Here is a 13,834-nt window from a genome sequence, read left to right as displayed (position 1 = left end):
GGAGACATTTGCTCGTGGCAACCTCTTTCCAGGCCTCCTAGTCCCAAAGGGCAACACTCTAGTTATTTTAATTCAGCCTGCTGGTCCGCCCCAGACAGTAGTCTGTTTATTGGTCCGTCTTTAGCCTTTATCTCTTTCAATTGAAACATACATGTTCTAATTTCCTAGAGAAATATAAGAAACTAATAAATGGTGAAAAATATTCAATCTCAAGTTTTTATCGAAGAAAAGCAGATTTAATTAATAAGTAACCAATAATAAAAGTTAGTAAGAGTGTAGTGAGATGTGTACACTGGGAGAGAGTAAAATTATTAAAACCCTTAAAGATAAATTGGTCATATAGGTCTTATATTATTTGGTAGCTAAGATTGTGGAATTTGGAATTTACCCCAAAGATTTGAAAACACGTATCTAAAAAGATATTTGCACATCAATGTTCATAGCAGCATTATTCATGGTGGCCGGGACACGGAAGCAACTGAAGTTTCCTACGATAGATGATTGGCTAAAGAAGACATGATACACACATACAATGGAATGTTACTCAGCTATAAGGAGAGATGAAATACTGCCATTTGAGACCTTGAGATAATCATGCTAAGCGAAATAAGCCAGACAGAAAAAGTCGAAAACCACGTGATAGCACTATTATGTGGGATATAAACTTAAAAGCAACAAACAAACAGGACAAACAGACAGATACTCAAGGACATGGACAATGGACTAGTGGTTACCAGAGGGTGGATAAGGAGGGGGGAGGTAGGTGGGATAAAATGGGTCAAATATGGTGACAGAAAGAACTCTAACAATGAGTGCTGAACATACAATGTAAAATACATATGACTTACTGTTGAATTGTACACTGGAGATTACTGGATTTTATTGATCAATGCCACCATAATAATAAGAAAAATGAAATGGACCAAAAAACACAAAACAAAACAAAACAAAGGTTGTGGAATTTGGAGCCAGCCTGCCTGAGAGTGAATCCTGGATCCACTCACCAACAGTGTGGCCCTGGGGAGTTATCTACCCTCTTGGTGCTTCAGTTTTCTTATTAATAAAATGGAGATGATAATCATATTTCTGTCATAGGGTATTTTAAAGGATTAAATGATGTCTCACCTATAACATCCACCATACACACTATTATGGGCTTACTGCTGATGAGTAGGATGAAAAAAAGCTATGAAACAACATTGAAAAACAGCAACTTTATCCATGTATTTAATCATTTAGCAAATGGGATTAGGAGAACAAAAAGGAATTACATATTATTCCAGACAGAGGACATCCATAATGAAAAAGATTTATTTCCTATGCTTCTCTTGCTTTAAGGGGAGGAAAAACAGTAAGTGACTAATTACAACTAAAGTGTAATGAGCAGTAAACTTGGGGACATGTGCTAGAGAGGCCCACCTTAGTATAGAGGGGTCGGGAAAGTCCCTGACAAAGCAACACATAGGTCTTAGATGGGCAGATGTATGGAAAGCTCAGACTGATAAAAATATTTTGCACCTCAGCATATTTTAGTTTGGCTTAGTAAACTCAGGTTACTGTGACGATTCTTAATCTGCTGCTTTCATATCCATATGGTGTCAAATCCTACATAGAAGTGGGGTGATCTTCACCTCAAGCTGGAGTGCGAGTTAGGCTGCTAATGCCAGGGCATTTATTCCTTTGATTTTCCAAGCTTAGGGATTCATTCCTAGTGTAGAAGCTCAGCCTTCTAGGCCTTAGTCTGAGAGTATGATCTCTTATAACTTTTTTCAGCAGCTGAGTTGTGAGAAGTGAAGTTGTAGGTAAACTATTGAACAGACAAGACATAGTCTGTTTACTTCTCTAACCACCCTATACCCTTCCCATGGATCAAATGCATTTCCAGAAATTTTTGGAATTAGTATTGACGCTTTTTTAATATCACATATTCTCCAAGTTGTTGTTAATCTTATGCCCTGAGCATTTTATTGAAAACTACCATCAAAAATAGCCATCTAAACCCCATTTCCTAATCTGCTGTAAATATATTGAGGATTCGGCTGATAAATAACTCCATATCTCTTATGTAAAGCCCTGCGTATTATTCTATTTAGAATTCAGTGCTAAAGATAGTTGTATCTCCTTTCTAGACACTGGTATACTTCTTCCTCTCTGATGAGAATTAAGGCCCCAGCTGTCAGGGGTTCATAATTAAATGTGAGGCCCAATCACACAACTACATTGAGTCTTGTAGTTGGCACATTTGCATTCTCCCTTTTCTTTGGCTCTGGTTGTCTACCTTAATTTTCTACCTTAAATTTATTTTTAAAACCTCCTAATCCTTTGTGACAAAAAGGATGGGTGTAAATAAACAAACTAAATATACAATGCATTGTTATCATAAATCAGTATATGTAAATAGACTAAGTACATCCTTGGACAGTTTTGGTTACTATTAAAAAAAAAAACTAGTAAAGGCATAAATCAATGACTGAGAAAATGGAACTCAGTAATCTTTGTTTTAGGTGAGGTAAAGGGGAAGGTTAGCAACTGTGAAATCTGTAATTTGTGCCCAAAACTCAGGGGGCTCCACAGAAGACTTTGTAGGTATGCTTGACAGAGGATGCTGATCTCCACCCACGTTTTTGGACTTGACTGTCCTAGAAGGAGATGGAAAAGGTCCAAAACCAAGGAAAAGTGAACAAGCAGTACTCATTTCCATACACAATGTGTTCTCAGAGCTCATGACTTAAAAATAGACCTGTGTATGGCAGAATCCTGAAAGCATGCTGAATCTTGACTCTGCATGTCCTGTGCCTGTCATCTGTTTAGAGACTAGTAAGAATAAAATAAACAGCCTAAAGGTATGTGAAGCATAGAGATATTTATTAGGCCGTATTAAAAGAGCAGAGGCATCGTGAATTATGGTGTGGGGAGGATTTAGCATTTAGAGTTTAGGATCATCTTGAGGATTATCTAGGAATCCATTTGCAGAAGGATTTGAAGAAAGAATGAGAATCACGTTTGTCAAATTCTAGCCATGTTCCAGCCCCTGTGCTATGTCCTTTTATGTCCACCTTCTTTTTAACTGCCCATGAAAGTTTTTCTTTAAGAAGGGCAAGAAATAGGAAATGCTACCTCCCCACCACCCCTCCCTCACCCCCTTCCCTTGTCAGAAAATAATAGAAATTTGAATTATAGGTTTTAAGCACTGCAATTCTTAGTCTAACTTCAATTCATACTTTAAAATAAAGTTAAGAAATTAACTCATCTCATTGTTAATTAAGAGAAAGGCTTTTGTGAGGAAAATATTGACAGTCTCATGTGAAAACATCAATCAGAGATATTGGCTCTATATTGGCTCTAGCATATCAAGTTTTGGGGCATGAGTGCAATTTGAAAAAGTGAGAAATAAAACAAGGACAAGGATTAGATCCATTGGGACCACCATTCATCAAAGATGAAATCTTTCTCTGCTCTGACACTAGCAATCACATTAAGTCACAGTGTTCATGTTAGCTACTCCTCCTTTTCCGGGCCCCTCTATTATAAAATCTCTATTTCTTTCTCTCTCTCCCACCCCCCATCCATATTATGAATAATGGAGTAAGTATTGCTCTTCATGAAATTTACTAGGTAGAAAAGCTCCGAACAAGGTGAAAAAGATTTTTATACCTCTTTCACCTAAATTCTAAGTGCCATTTTATAGTTATCTGTTTTCAAAGATTTGAAAATTTGTTCATAGTTTATTCCAGGCATAGACTTTGTATAGTCATTGACATGCGGGAATAATAAAGACCTTAAAAGAAAATAAAGCAGTTCAGACATATTCTTGTTTAAATTCTTATTTTACGGTAAAGAAATGGAAACTGGAAAGCTGAAAGGGGTTATTTAAAACAGCATCACTGAGATCCCACGGTTCTTTTCCACCACGTCACAGTCGAGATGCTGCTTTGAGGGTCGTTTTGGCAGAAACTACATATATCAGTGCTTTTACTTATTTTCTAGGTTGCGCGGAATTGTGAAGCTTAAAATAATTTCAGATATAATCTAACTCCAAACCCTTCACTTGGAGATGAGGACATTAAGACCTAGAGAGGTGAAATGTCCAGAGTCACATAGCTGGTGAGTGGCAGATTTCTTAACTCTTGGGCCAAGTTCTTTTTGTACATTAGCTCCATGAAACAGGAGGACTAATGGAGCCGTTTCCAAGCACAAAATACTGTTAAGACAAGGATTTAAAAGTGTTACTTCAACGGCATGGACTTATCACCAAAGCCTGCAACTAGGGATTAGCGGGGCTAATTTTACCTATTATTTATCAGTCCAGGAGTAGCAGTTCCTCTTGGGATGTTCGGCCCTAGCATTGAGCTTTCTGCTTTATGTCACAGTTAATACTGGGGCAAGCTAGACCACAGGGTCAAGTAATCTTCCTCAAGGTCATGTATTAAGTCATCAAGGTGCTCTCGGTAAAGTCCCACCCTAGGCCAAATGACAAAGCAAGTGTTTTATTTTCAGTATCTCCTATTTTTCCCTCTGTGTTTTCTCTTTCCTTGCATTATTTTAGCATACCAGCCCTGGGATACTCTGCTGGAACATGGGTTTATATAAGAAAGAACAACAAAAGATTAAACGTGGATTTATGTAAGAAAGGAAAACCAGGAACTGGAGGGTCTAGCTTAGGCGTTAGTAGCAGGTCAATAGGAAGCCAAAACATACACGTGAATCTGTGGCCAGTTTAAAACATTGTGCCAGAGGCTAGCTTGGTATCGAGGCAAATAGATGGGCTCGGTATAGGTGAAAAGGTCTAGGAGACATCCAGGAAGCAAAAACAAACAAACAAACAAACAAACAAAAAAACAATAAAAACTGAAGAGATAAAACAAGGCAAACCAGGGTAAGTGAACAGCACCAAGTAGCTTTGGAAAGTGGTAACTACCATTGGCTGAGACTCAGAAGTCATTACATGCTTTCTGTTAAGGCATAAATAGGGTCTGCTGATGGTTAATTTGGGATTTACAGGTTGAAGTAGGTAACAAATACTCTCGACTGAGATAGGCAGAGGGTAGTGGGGGAAAGAAGGCAGATCTAGACACAAGGCGCTCAGTGTCCTCACATTCATCCATTTGCTGAACATGTATTTCCTGAGTACCTACTATGTGCTATGGACAGTGCTAGGTTTTTGATTTTTAGTGATGAATAAAAATCAAAATTGACCTCCTGAGGCTTTATTTCTAATACAAACAATAGATAATAAATGTATAAATGTATAATGTGAAATCTAGTATCATAAGTGATTTAAAGTAAAAGGAAAGAGAGTCGTGTGATGGCGATGGCACTAGTGTAGGTTAGGCAGTCAGAGCAGGCTTTTCTGAGGTATGATTTGAATAGACACATGAGGAGCGTGAATTAGAGGCCCTTTAAGTGTCTTTCATAAAGCACTTAACGCTCCCAATCTTGTCACCTCCTCTGCACATCGAAACACTTCTAGTTTGTTGTCTATTAGTTATTTCGCCTTGCTCTGTGATCTCTAGGATGACAAACAGCTAAACTGACTGGCTCTTCCATTCGATGGTATCCTTCAAACTCACTTAGATAGTGGTGGGTGACTCTTGGTACTTCCATTCTCCACAGATCATTAGGCTATAATCATAATTATCGCATAAAGGGAGCATGTAATGGATAAGCCAAAACAAAGATCAAAAGTCCTAAGAGTTTGCTGGGATAAAATCGATCTAACGCAGGCTGTTTCCTGACTTTTATATTGCTCATCTACTGTCACTGCTCGAGAAAGAGGAAAAGAACTGTATCAGTCAAAGTCTCCGAAGAAAAGCAGAAACCCCTTTGAATATCTAAAACAGGGAGCCTCATGCAAGAAAGTTCACCAGCGATGGAGAAGAGGAGATTGTCAAACCAAGCCACTTGAGCACCTTTGGTGAACTAACTCAAAAGTTAGCCATTACTACCTCTTGTTGGGAAGGAGGTGGTGTCCACTGTACCTCAAGGGCTGAGACCACCTGACCAGAGCTGGAATCATGGTGGGCCCGTCTGCTAGAAGCTGGGACCATAAAGGAGACGTGGCTGCTGCCAGGGAAACCACTAAAGGCAGGGGCCGGAGAAGGGGAAGTGCACCGTGGATTCTCCCTGAATCCCTCGCTGTCTAACTTCCACAGTGCTATCCCTGGTCAGCCTAGCCAGGCGGCATGGAAGCCTGGGGGCGATAGCCTGCAGGGGGTCATCCCCTCCACAAACAGAGAAAAAGAGCTGGGGAAGGGCGAGGAATAGGTCCCCAGGGCTGGCAAGCTCAGGACTGTCAGAGCTGTAAAAATGTACTTAAATGTTCTTGAGTACCTACTATCCCCCTGAGAACTGTGTTAGGATCTCTCATAAACATATTGTCATTTAATGATCACAAAAAGCTTTCTTTGGAGGTAGAAATAACGATTACAATTTTAAAGATGAAAAAACTCAGGTCTAGAGGGTTTGTGGAATTTGTTCGTGGTCAGACGCTAAGTATGGTGGAGTCAGGATTCAAACCCACTTCTGCTTAATTATTAACCTCCTGCTCTTTCCACTGTATTCTTGACCCCTTATGAGATTGGTGGTTGCGGTGGGGGTTGGGGTTGGAGGTAAGGGATGTGGGGTGGAGCGGTGGGGGAGGCGTGGAGAGAAGGCACATCTCCTTCCTAACTACTCGCTTTCCCTTTTTACCTCTCCTATGGTACCCAGGACACTTCTGAGTTACATAGGCAGAATCTCTGTACTCCATCTTAACTGGAGTATATGAAAATATAATATTCGATTCAAGTTGAATGTCATTTTAGATATAACTGTCGAGGCTGGAAAAATGACTGTGTTGAAACAATCTCTCTCGGGTAGATTTAAATAGTAACTGTTGTCCTTTTCTGTACTGCAAAGGTGAGCGCGGATGCCTGTGCCTACATTTTCAGAGACCAAGACTGATTTTTGAGTGCATGTGTGGGGGGTGGCGGTAGGGGTGGTGGTGGTGTTTGCTCCAGGCAATGACGTAAGAGACTAAACGTGTGAGGGTGAGGCTGTTTCTCCCTAGATCTCAGGTGGAGCTTCTAGGTTGACAGCAAAATCCTCCTTTCATTTATAAATGGACTATATTTGCTCTGGAAGCATCTGAGAGGATAAATATGGGATCCCACAGAAGCCACAATGTTATTTTTGCAGTGTCTTTTCTCATTATAACTTCAGTTCAAGTCCCTTCTTTTTTTCCCCCTCAAGCTCTGTTTTTTTTTTTTTTTTCGTGGGGGGGAGGGAGGTTTGTTTCTCATGTGTGAACACGTGCACATGTGTGATCGTGCATATGAATACACACAGCTAGAAGTGTTTTTTTCTAATTGAGAATCCTGAAAAAAAATCAATAGGTAGACCCTCTGAATAACCTTTTCCTGATATAAGAAGTTTACAACATTACTTTTCCATTTTTTTTCTCTGTAGGTGAGATTATCCTGAAATGTGGTTTAATCGTGGTCAAATTCTATCATGGAAAAATATGGAACTCTAAAGAATGTGCGCATTAAATAATGATTATGCGGTATAACATAAATATACTTTTAATTATTTTAAAAGACATTTGATAGCAAGTGTCATTTTGGCATTTATAAAAGCCATACTAATTTTTACCCTAAGAAATAGAAGAATATAATTAAGATCTGGGTAAAGAAGCTCATCCTTAGTTTACGTTTAAGGCAAAATTCCACCATTCCGCCTTACTAAGCGATGCTTGATGTACTCTTCAGTGGTAGGGAGGCTAATGCAGCTGCACCCCGCCCCCCAGAGTGCTTATATCTTGATCCCTGAAACCTGTGAATATGTTGGGTTCCATGGCAATGGGGGATTAAGGTTGCAGATGGATATAAGATGGCTAATCAGCTGACCTTATAATAAGGAGCTTACCTTAGATTACCCAGGTGAGCCCACTGTAATCACCAGGGCCCTTATATGTGGAAGAGGAAGGCAGAAGACTTAGTGTCAGAATGACACAGTGTGGAGACACCTGACTGTCAGGCCATTGCTGGCTTTGAGGATGGAAGGGCACCAGCCAAGGAATGTGGGAAGGGTGAGAAAAGAGACTCCCTCTCAGAGCCTCCAGGAAGAAACACAGCTGTGCCAACGCCTTGACTTGAGCGTAGTGAGATTCAGGCTGGGTTTCCCACCCACAGAAATGCAAGATAATAAATTTGTGTTGTTCAAATACTGCCAAGTTTGTGGTAATTTCTTATAGCATCCATAGAAAAGTAATATACCTTCTAACTCAGGTTATGACCATAGAAAATCAAAAGAAACCTAAACAATAATAATGTTAGTATATGAATTAGGGTAAGTAATATTAGTTACTACAACAACAACAACAACAAAACTAAAAATCATATGGCTTAATATAATTGAAACGTAATATTTAAACAATAGAACTCAGATGTTCTGGTCTGCGCACCTTCCATATAGTCAATCAAGGTTCAGTTTTTTTCCATCTGTGGCTCCAACTTTCTCAAGGGCCTAGCTCACCGAAGATGCTCCTGGACTGTTTGGCTTTCCACTTCTCCATCACTGGTATAACTACTTTCCTGCATTAGGCTGCCTGTTCTACATATTCAAAGTGGTTTCTGTTTTTCTGAGGAGACCTCGACTGATACAGTTCCATTCGCTGGCGTACGTGGAAGGAGAAAGCGTGTGGAGAATTGGGAGGAAGGATTTCATGAGGCCGATCGGGAAACAACCGATTTCTTCCACTCGAATTCCGTGGCTGGCGCTCTGGTTAACGGGCACACCTGCCTCTGGGGACGTCATGAAATGCAGTCTAGCCAATGCATCCTTGAGGAAAAGGGAACTTGGAATTTGACTAACATGCAGCAGTCCCAGGCACAAATGGGCAAGTCCATCTTTTGATAAAATATAAAAATAGGAGTAAGGAAGAATAATTAACAAAGTCTAATATGAAGCATAAACCATTAAATAACAGTGAAAAGTATAACAGAGGGACAGCCGTTAGATCTGGTTTTAAACACCTGCTAGATCATTAAATGGCTGTATGATTTTCATATGTCACTGAATGTCTCTTGGTCTCACAGTTTTCTCATTTTAAATACAGAAATAAAAATCTGTGCTGTCTCAAACTTTTTCTTTCTGTTCAAGCTTTTTCCAGGTTTTAGGTTTTCAGTTAAGAATGAAAAGACAACATACAATAAGTTTATTTGCTTGTTCGCATGTGCATGTCCAGAGAATGTTTCTAATTTGCCCAAATTGACTAGTTTAGTTATGAAGACACAGTTTCTTTTCATTAGGTTGAACGATATAAAATAGTCATGTTTCATGTTTTGTAGCTTAAATACGGCCAAATAACAGCAATTACATGTAGTTCCACTCCATATATTACATTAAGATGACATTGTGGCTCCTCTCACATAACCCCCGAATAAATCAGGAGACTGTTTCTGATGACTCTGTTTCCCCTATTATTCCTCTTAGAATTTTGCAATTTCTAATTTATATGTCTGTTCGCTTGTTTAACATCTCTTTCCGGAAGACTGTAAACTTCACAAAGGCAGATACTGTACTTCGTTCACCACCGTATATTCAAAGTCTGGTACAGAGTCCTGAATTACAGACTGAATGTGAAAATGGAGTTCCTTCCAGTTATATTAGAAGTCTAATTGAGGTGACAATATCATGCAGCTTTTAGATCTCATTGGAAATAAATTTCTATGTATATTTTAGGTAATAGTTATCAGTTTTATTTTAACTTTTATAAAATCCAGACTCGCTTCAATATATTACCCCCGAGTTGTATATTTGGGAAAGACATGGAGATGACTTTACTTCTCTTTACTCAATCTCTACCAGACTGGCACAAATCTGCTCCATTTCTGACCTGCCTAGAGGAAGATTCTACGCCTAGCTTTCGACACCACTTCTGAAGTGTTTACCATGTATCAGCCTTCATTGTCAGGACTTTCCTCCTTCTAATTTAAACTCCTGTGCTTAGTTTTGTTTCTTCTTGTGAAGTGAAAAGAGCAAATGGCTCTCATCTTTTGGGTGAGGAATCTTCAAAGCACAGAAAACCATCTTTCAATCATCACTAGTCCTCGCTGTCCCATGCTCATGTGGTTTTGAGATGTTTTAAATTAATCTCTAAAAGTCCACCCTCTCCAGGCAAAACTGCAGCCAAACAGCAATCCTGATGTCGATGTGCGTGTTAAAACGTTGGTCTGACTCAAAGAGTTGGAATGTAATTTACCATTGGGGATAAACTCCATGAAAACCCTTCCATGATCAAAATAAAAGATGAAAAAGAAGAATATCTTTGGGCCCCAGGGAGAATTAGATTCGATGGTATCTGGTGCAACCTGCAAATGTGAATATATTTATGAGGGCAACAGCAGGAACGGAATACAGCAGCCCCGAGAGAACTGCACTTTAAAATGTTCCTGCCTGTTTGGTGCGAATCCAGTGCAAAACAGTAAGACGCTGACTATATATTTTATTTATAACAAGTGCCCGCTTCTTTCTGAAGTTCTTTTTGTTTCCTTTTTAACTTATGTATTCTCTGGCTGCTGTTGCTACAATGGATGCTTCCGCTCATCAGGCAAACGTCAAGAACCAACTAGCCAAAGTAAAGAGGAAGGACAGACCTGCAAACCTTACGTATCTTCGACTCAGTAGGGCTTGTGATAACATTTACAAGAGACTGCCTGCCAAACCAATTTCAGAAAAGGTGACAATAATGTTTTCTACTCTCAGATACAACGTCATGGAGACATGGAGTGCTGGGTGCAAGGATAAAACCAGGAAGACGGAAGTCCCCCGGGAGGCGCAGCAGCAACGGGGCCGGCGTGCAGAGCAGCCCTAGTAACGTGAAGGAGATGGAATAACACCACGTTCGTTCAAGAAGAAACAAGCTTTCTTGATGCATCTTTCTCAAAACACTTCTTTTCATCGTCTGAAACACTACCTTCTCCTCGGTAGTAGATTTAATCTATTGAATCTGTTTTAATCTATAGCTAATCTTCCACCTTCAGCCCCCTAACTGAGAGCCTTCCCTAATGCTCCATCCTCACTGCTCTCCTATGATCTGTTTGATTTTCACTCCTGGAATGAACTATGCTCTAGTCTCTATCTATCACATAAATTTAGAACCTTGTATTTATAATCGCCATCTAGAATTCTACGTTGAGATATACATTGTAATAGATTGTAAGTTTGACTGAACTTCATAGGAATAAACTATTCAAGTAGAGAAGAACAAACAAAATATATTGGTAAAGATTTATACTGCAGGGTAGATGTTCTTGTATCTTTTATAGAATCTAAATATAGGCAGAATATTCTGTTTACGGGGAATCGTCAGCATAAATTATTGACACACATTCATTTGAATTAATGTGAGCAAAACATTATATAGCAGATCACAGGGGTTAATTATTACTATTTTTACAAGTTAGTCAAGGTCACTAGTACTAGGCTGATGTGTGACAAAGAGAAAGTAGGATTCCTTGACTTCCATTTTATTTCTATTCTCTTAAGAGTTTGTCTTGACTCCAGGGCAAGGAAGCAGTGCCTTTAATATTCCTGTACCAGTCAGTGACTGTCTGAGGGCTGCCTGGGGGGCTTCTGGCTCCCTGCCTGTGTGGGCAAAGTCTCAGGAGCGTTCTAGTCATCTCACAAAGAAAGTCACCGGTGTGAGCTGGAAGCAGGAGCACACAGCGGCCAGCGAAAGGTCACACAGATATGGCAGGCAGAACACTGGTAGTATCCACTAAGCAGAAACTTAGTTTCTCATAACACATAATATTAATATAAGTCGCTTCTGTTTCCAGAAGATTCCAGTAAATGTTGAAATAAATTGGTTTCCAGAGCGACATCGCAACTGCTCCAGTCTTACCTTTACCACTGCTTTTAAAGAGGCTCCAGCTGGACTCCTCTCGCCACCGTCCTTAGCTGTGTAGCGCGACCATTTCACTTGGTAACAAGGACAATATGAGAATGGCAGACAGAGGAGCAGTTGGGGCAAAAGATATCATTCTGGATGGATTTTTGGCAAGCTGAGGCCGGGAGAGTCCTCCTTTCTGCTCACAGAACTCTAATTTCTAGGCGTAGCTTTGTGATACTACAAGAAGATGGCAGTGATTGTGAGAGATGCCAGGGAGAGTCTCAAGAAAAAAATATTTGAGTCTATTTTTGTGTAAAAGGTTAGTAAGAGATATGACTGAAGAGAAATAGACTATTAAAAAATTCCAAAATGAACAAACAAAAACTTAAACGCATCTGTAATACTGCCCTTCAAAATAGCACTTGGAGGATTTGCTCCCTTATTCCAGCATCGTGGTCATCATTCAACTGCATCCTGGAACAGCTATGAGCCAGATAAGATAATCAATATTTTTACTTTTAGGTTACACCTTGATTTAGTTACAGAAATGTGAAACACAACTTAGTAAGCTGTTTTGCTTATCGGATTTCACTCAAAATGGCTTTTGCTTATAAAAAAATTTTTAAAAACCACCCTCAGAGGATGAAAAATTTCTACCTCTGAAGGTATTGTCTAGATAAATAAGACCCCCAAATAAGAACTACTTGGATATTTCATGTGAATGTGGCTTTTTTTGCCCACATTATGGAGATCATTTATTGTTTTCTTTTGTATAGCAGTGTGTTCTAACTTTGCCTTTGTTAGTGTGTCTTAGCGGGTGTTAAAATTTTTCCATATTTTGTGTTTTTAAAAAAATAATCACAACATCATATAGCATAGAGGCCCAAATCCTTTTGGAGCATTACAGAAGCACAAATCAAATTTCCCTCCAAAGTCTCTGCCTTGATGTTTATGGAAGTATAACACTGTACTTGGATTCCCGGAGCCTAATAACTAAAATAAGGAACAGATTAACTGAGGGTCAACTGTATTCTTTTCATTCGTGATTGTTTTACAGTAAAATCTATTGTGAGTGGAAGAAGATTTACACTATGCAGTACTTAATACCATTTTGTGGTGTTTGTACAATTCATACGGGAACACGCATAGGTTTTAAAATGTTAAATATAGTTAGTTAAGCCTCGATGGTGTCTGCCACCCTGTCTCATAAAAAGAAAGGGACGGAAACAAAGAGGCCAATAAACCCAAGATGGCTTTGTGGCTTTGTGACACCGTTAGTAGAAGGATTGCTCAGGGTTGCGAGTAAAGAACATGGGGAGGTTTGCAAGATGGAAGTAATTTTATTCCATTTCTGCTACCAGATTTCTAAGAATCTTAATCACAGCTTGGGGAAACAGAAATTTTCATTTGATTAAAGAAAAAATAACTATAATATGGCAGCACAAAACATTTCAGAATCATAATAGTAAAATACTTTCTACTGACTTTAAGAACAGTCATTCTTGTCTATAGCCATGCCACCCTGAACAAGCCCAATCCCGTCTGATCTCAGAAGCTAACCAGTATCGGGCCTGGTTAGTACTTGGATGGGAGACCACCTAGGAAGACCAGGTGCTGTAGGTATAAAAAAATAAGGGATTATAAACTGACAAGGTCCTTGCAATATATGAGGTCAACCAAGGGTTGCCTCCCCTATAAAAATAATAAAGAAAGAACAGTCATTCTTGAATCCTTCCTAAATGATGCACTTATATTTTATATTAAAATATATACTCTAGAGAAGGAGACTCTAAAGTGTATTAGGTAATGCATTTCAATCAGAGACAACTAAGATGTAAACCTAAGCCACTTATGCTTTTATTAAAACCTATTTTTGCTTTTGTTATTAATGGAATTGATAATGAGGATTCATTGTCTTCTGAAAAATTCTCTGACTTAAAAAATTTTTTTTAAAGTTCT

At 39.2% G+C, this 13,834-nt stretch overlaps 1 pseudogene; it reads left to right on the top strand.

Moving 5' to 3' along the window:
* The first annotated feature begins 13,379 nt into the window (after positions 1-13,379).
* On the top strand, positions 13,380-13,498 carry LOC118607475 (annotated as a pseudogene).
* The last annotated feature ends 336 nt before the right edge of the window (positions 13,499-13,834 follow it).

This window comes from Rousettus aegyptiacus, unplaced genomic scaffold (genome assembly GCF_014176215.1).
Source record: "Rousettus aegyptiacus isolate mRouAeg1 unplaced genomic scaffold, mRouAeg1.p scaffold_m13_p_8, whole genome shotgun sequence".
In the NCBI taxonomy this organism is placed as follows: domain Eukaryota; kingdom Metazoa; phylum Chordata; class Mammalia; order Chiroptera; family Pteropodidae; genus Rousettus; species Rousettus aegyptiacus.
The sequence above is the reverse complement of the archived record's forward strand: the minus strand, read 5'-3'. Positions and strand labels throughout refer to the sequence as shown.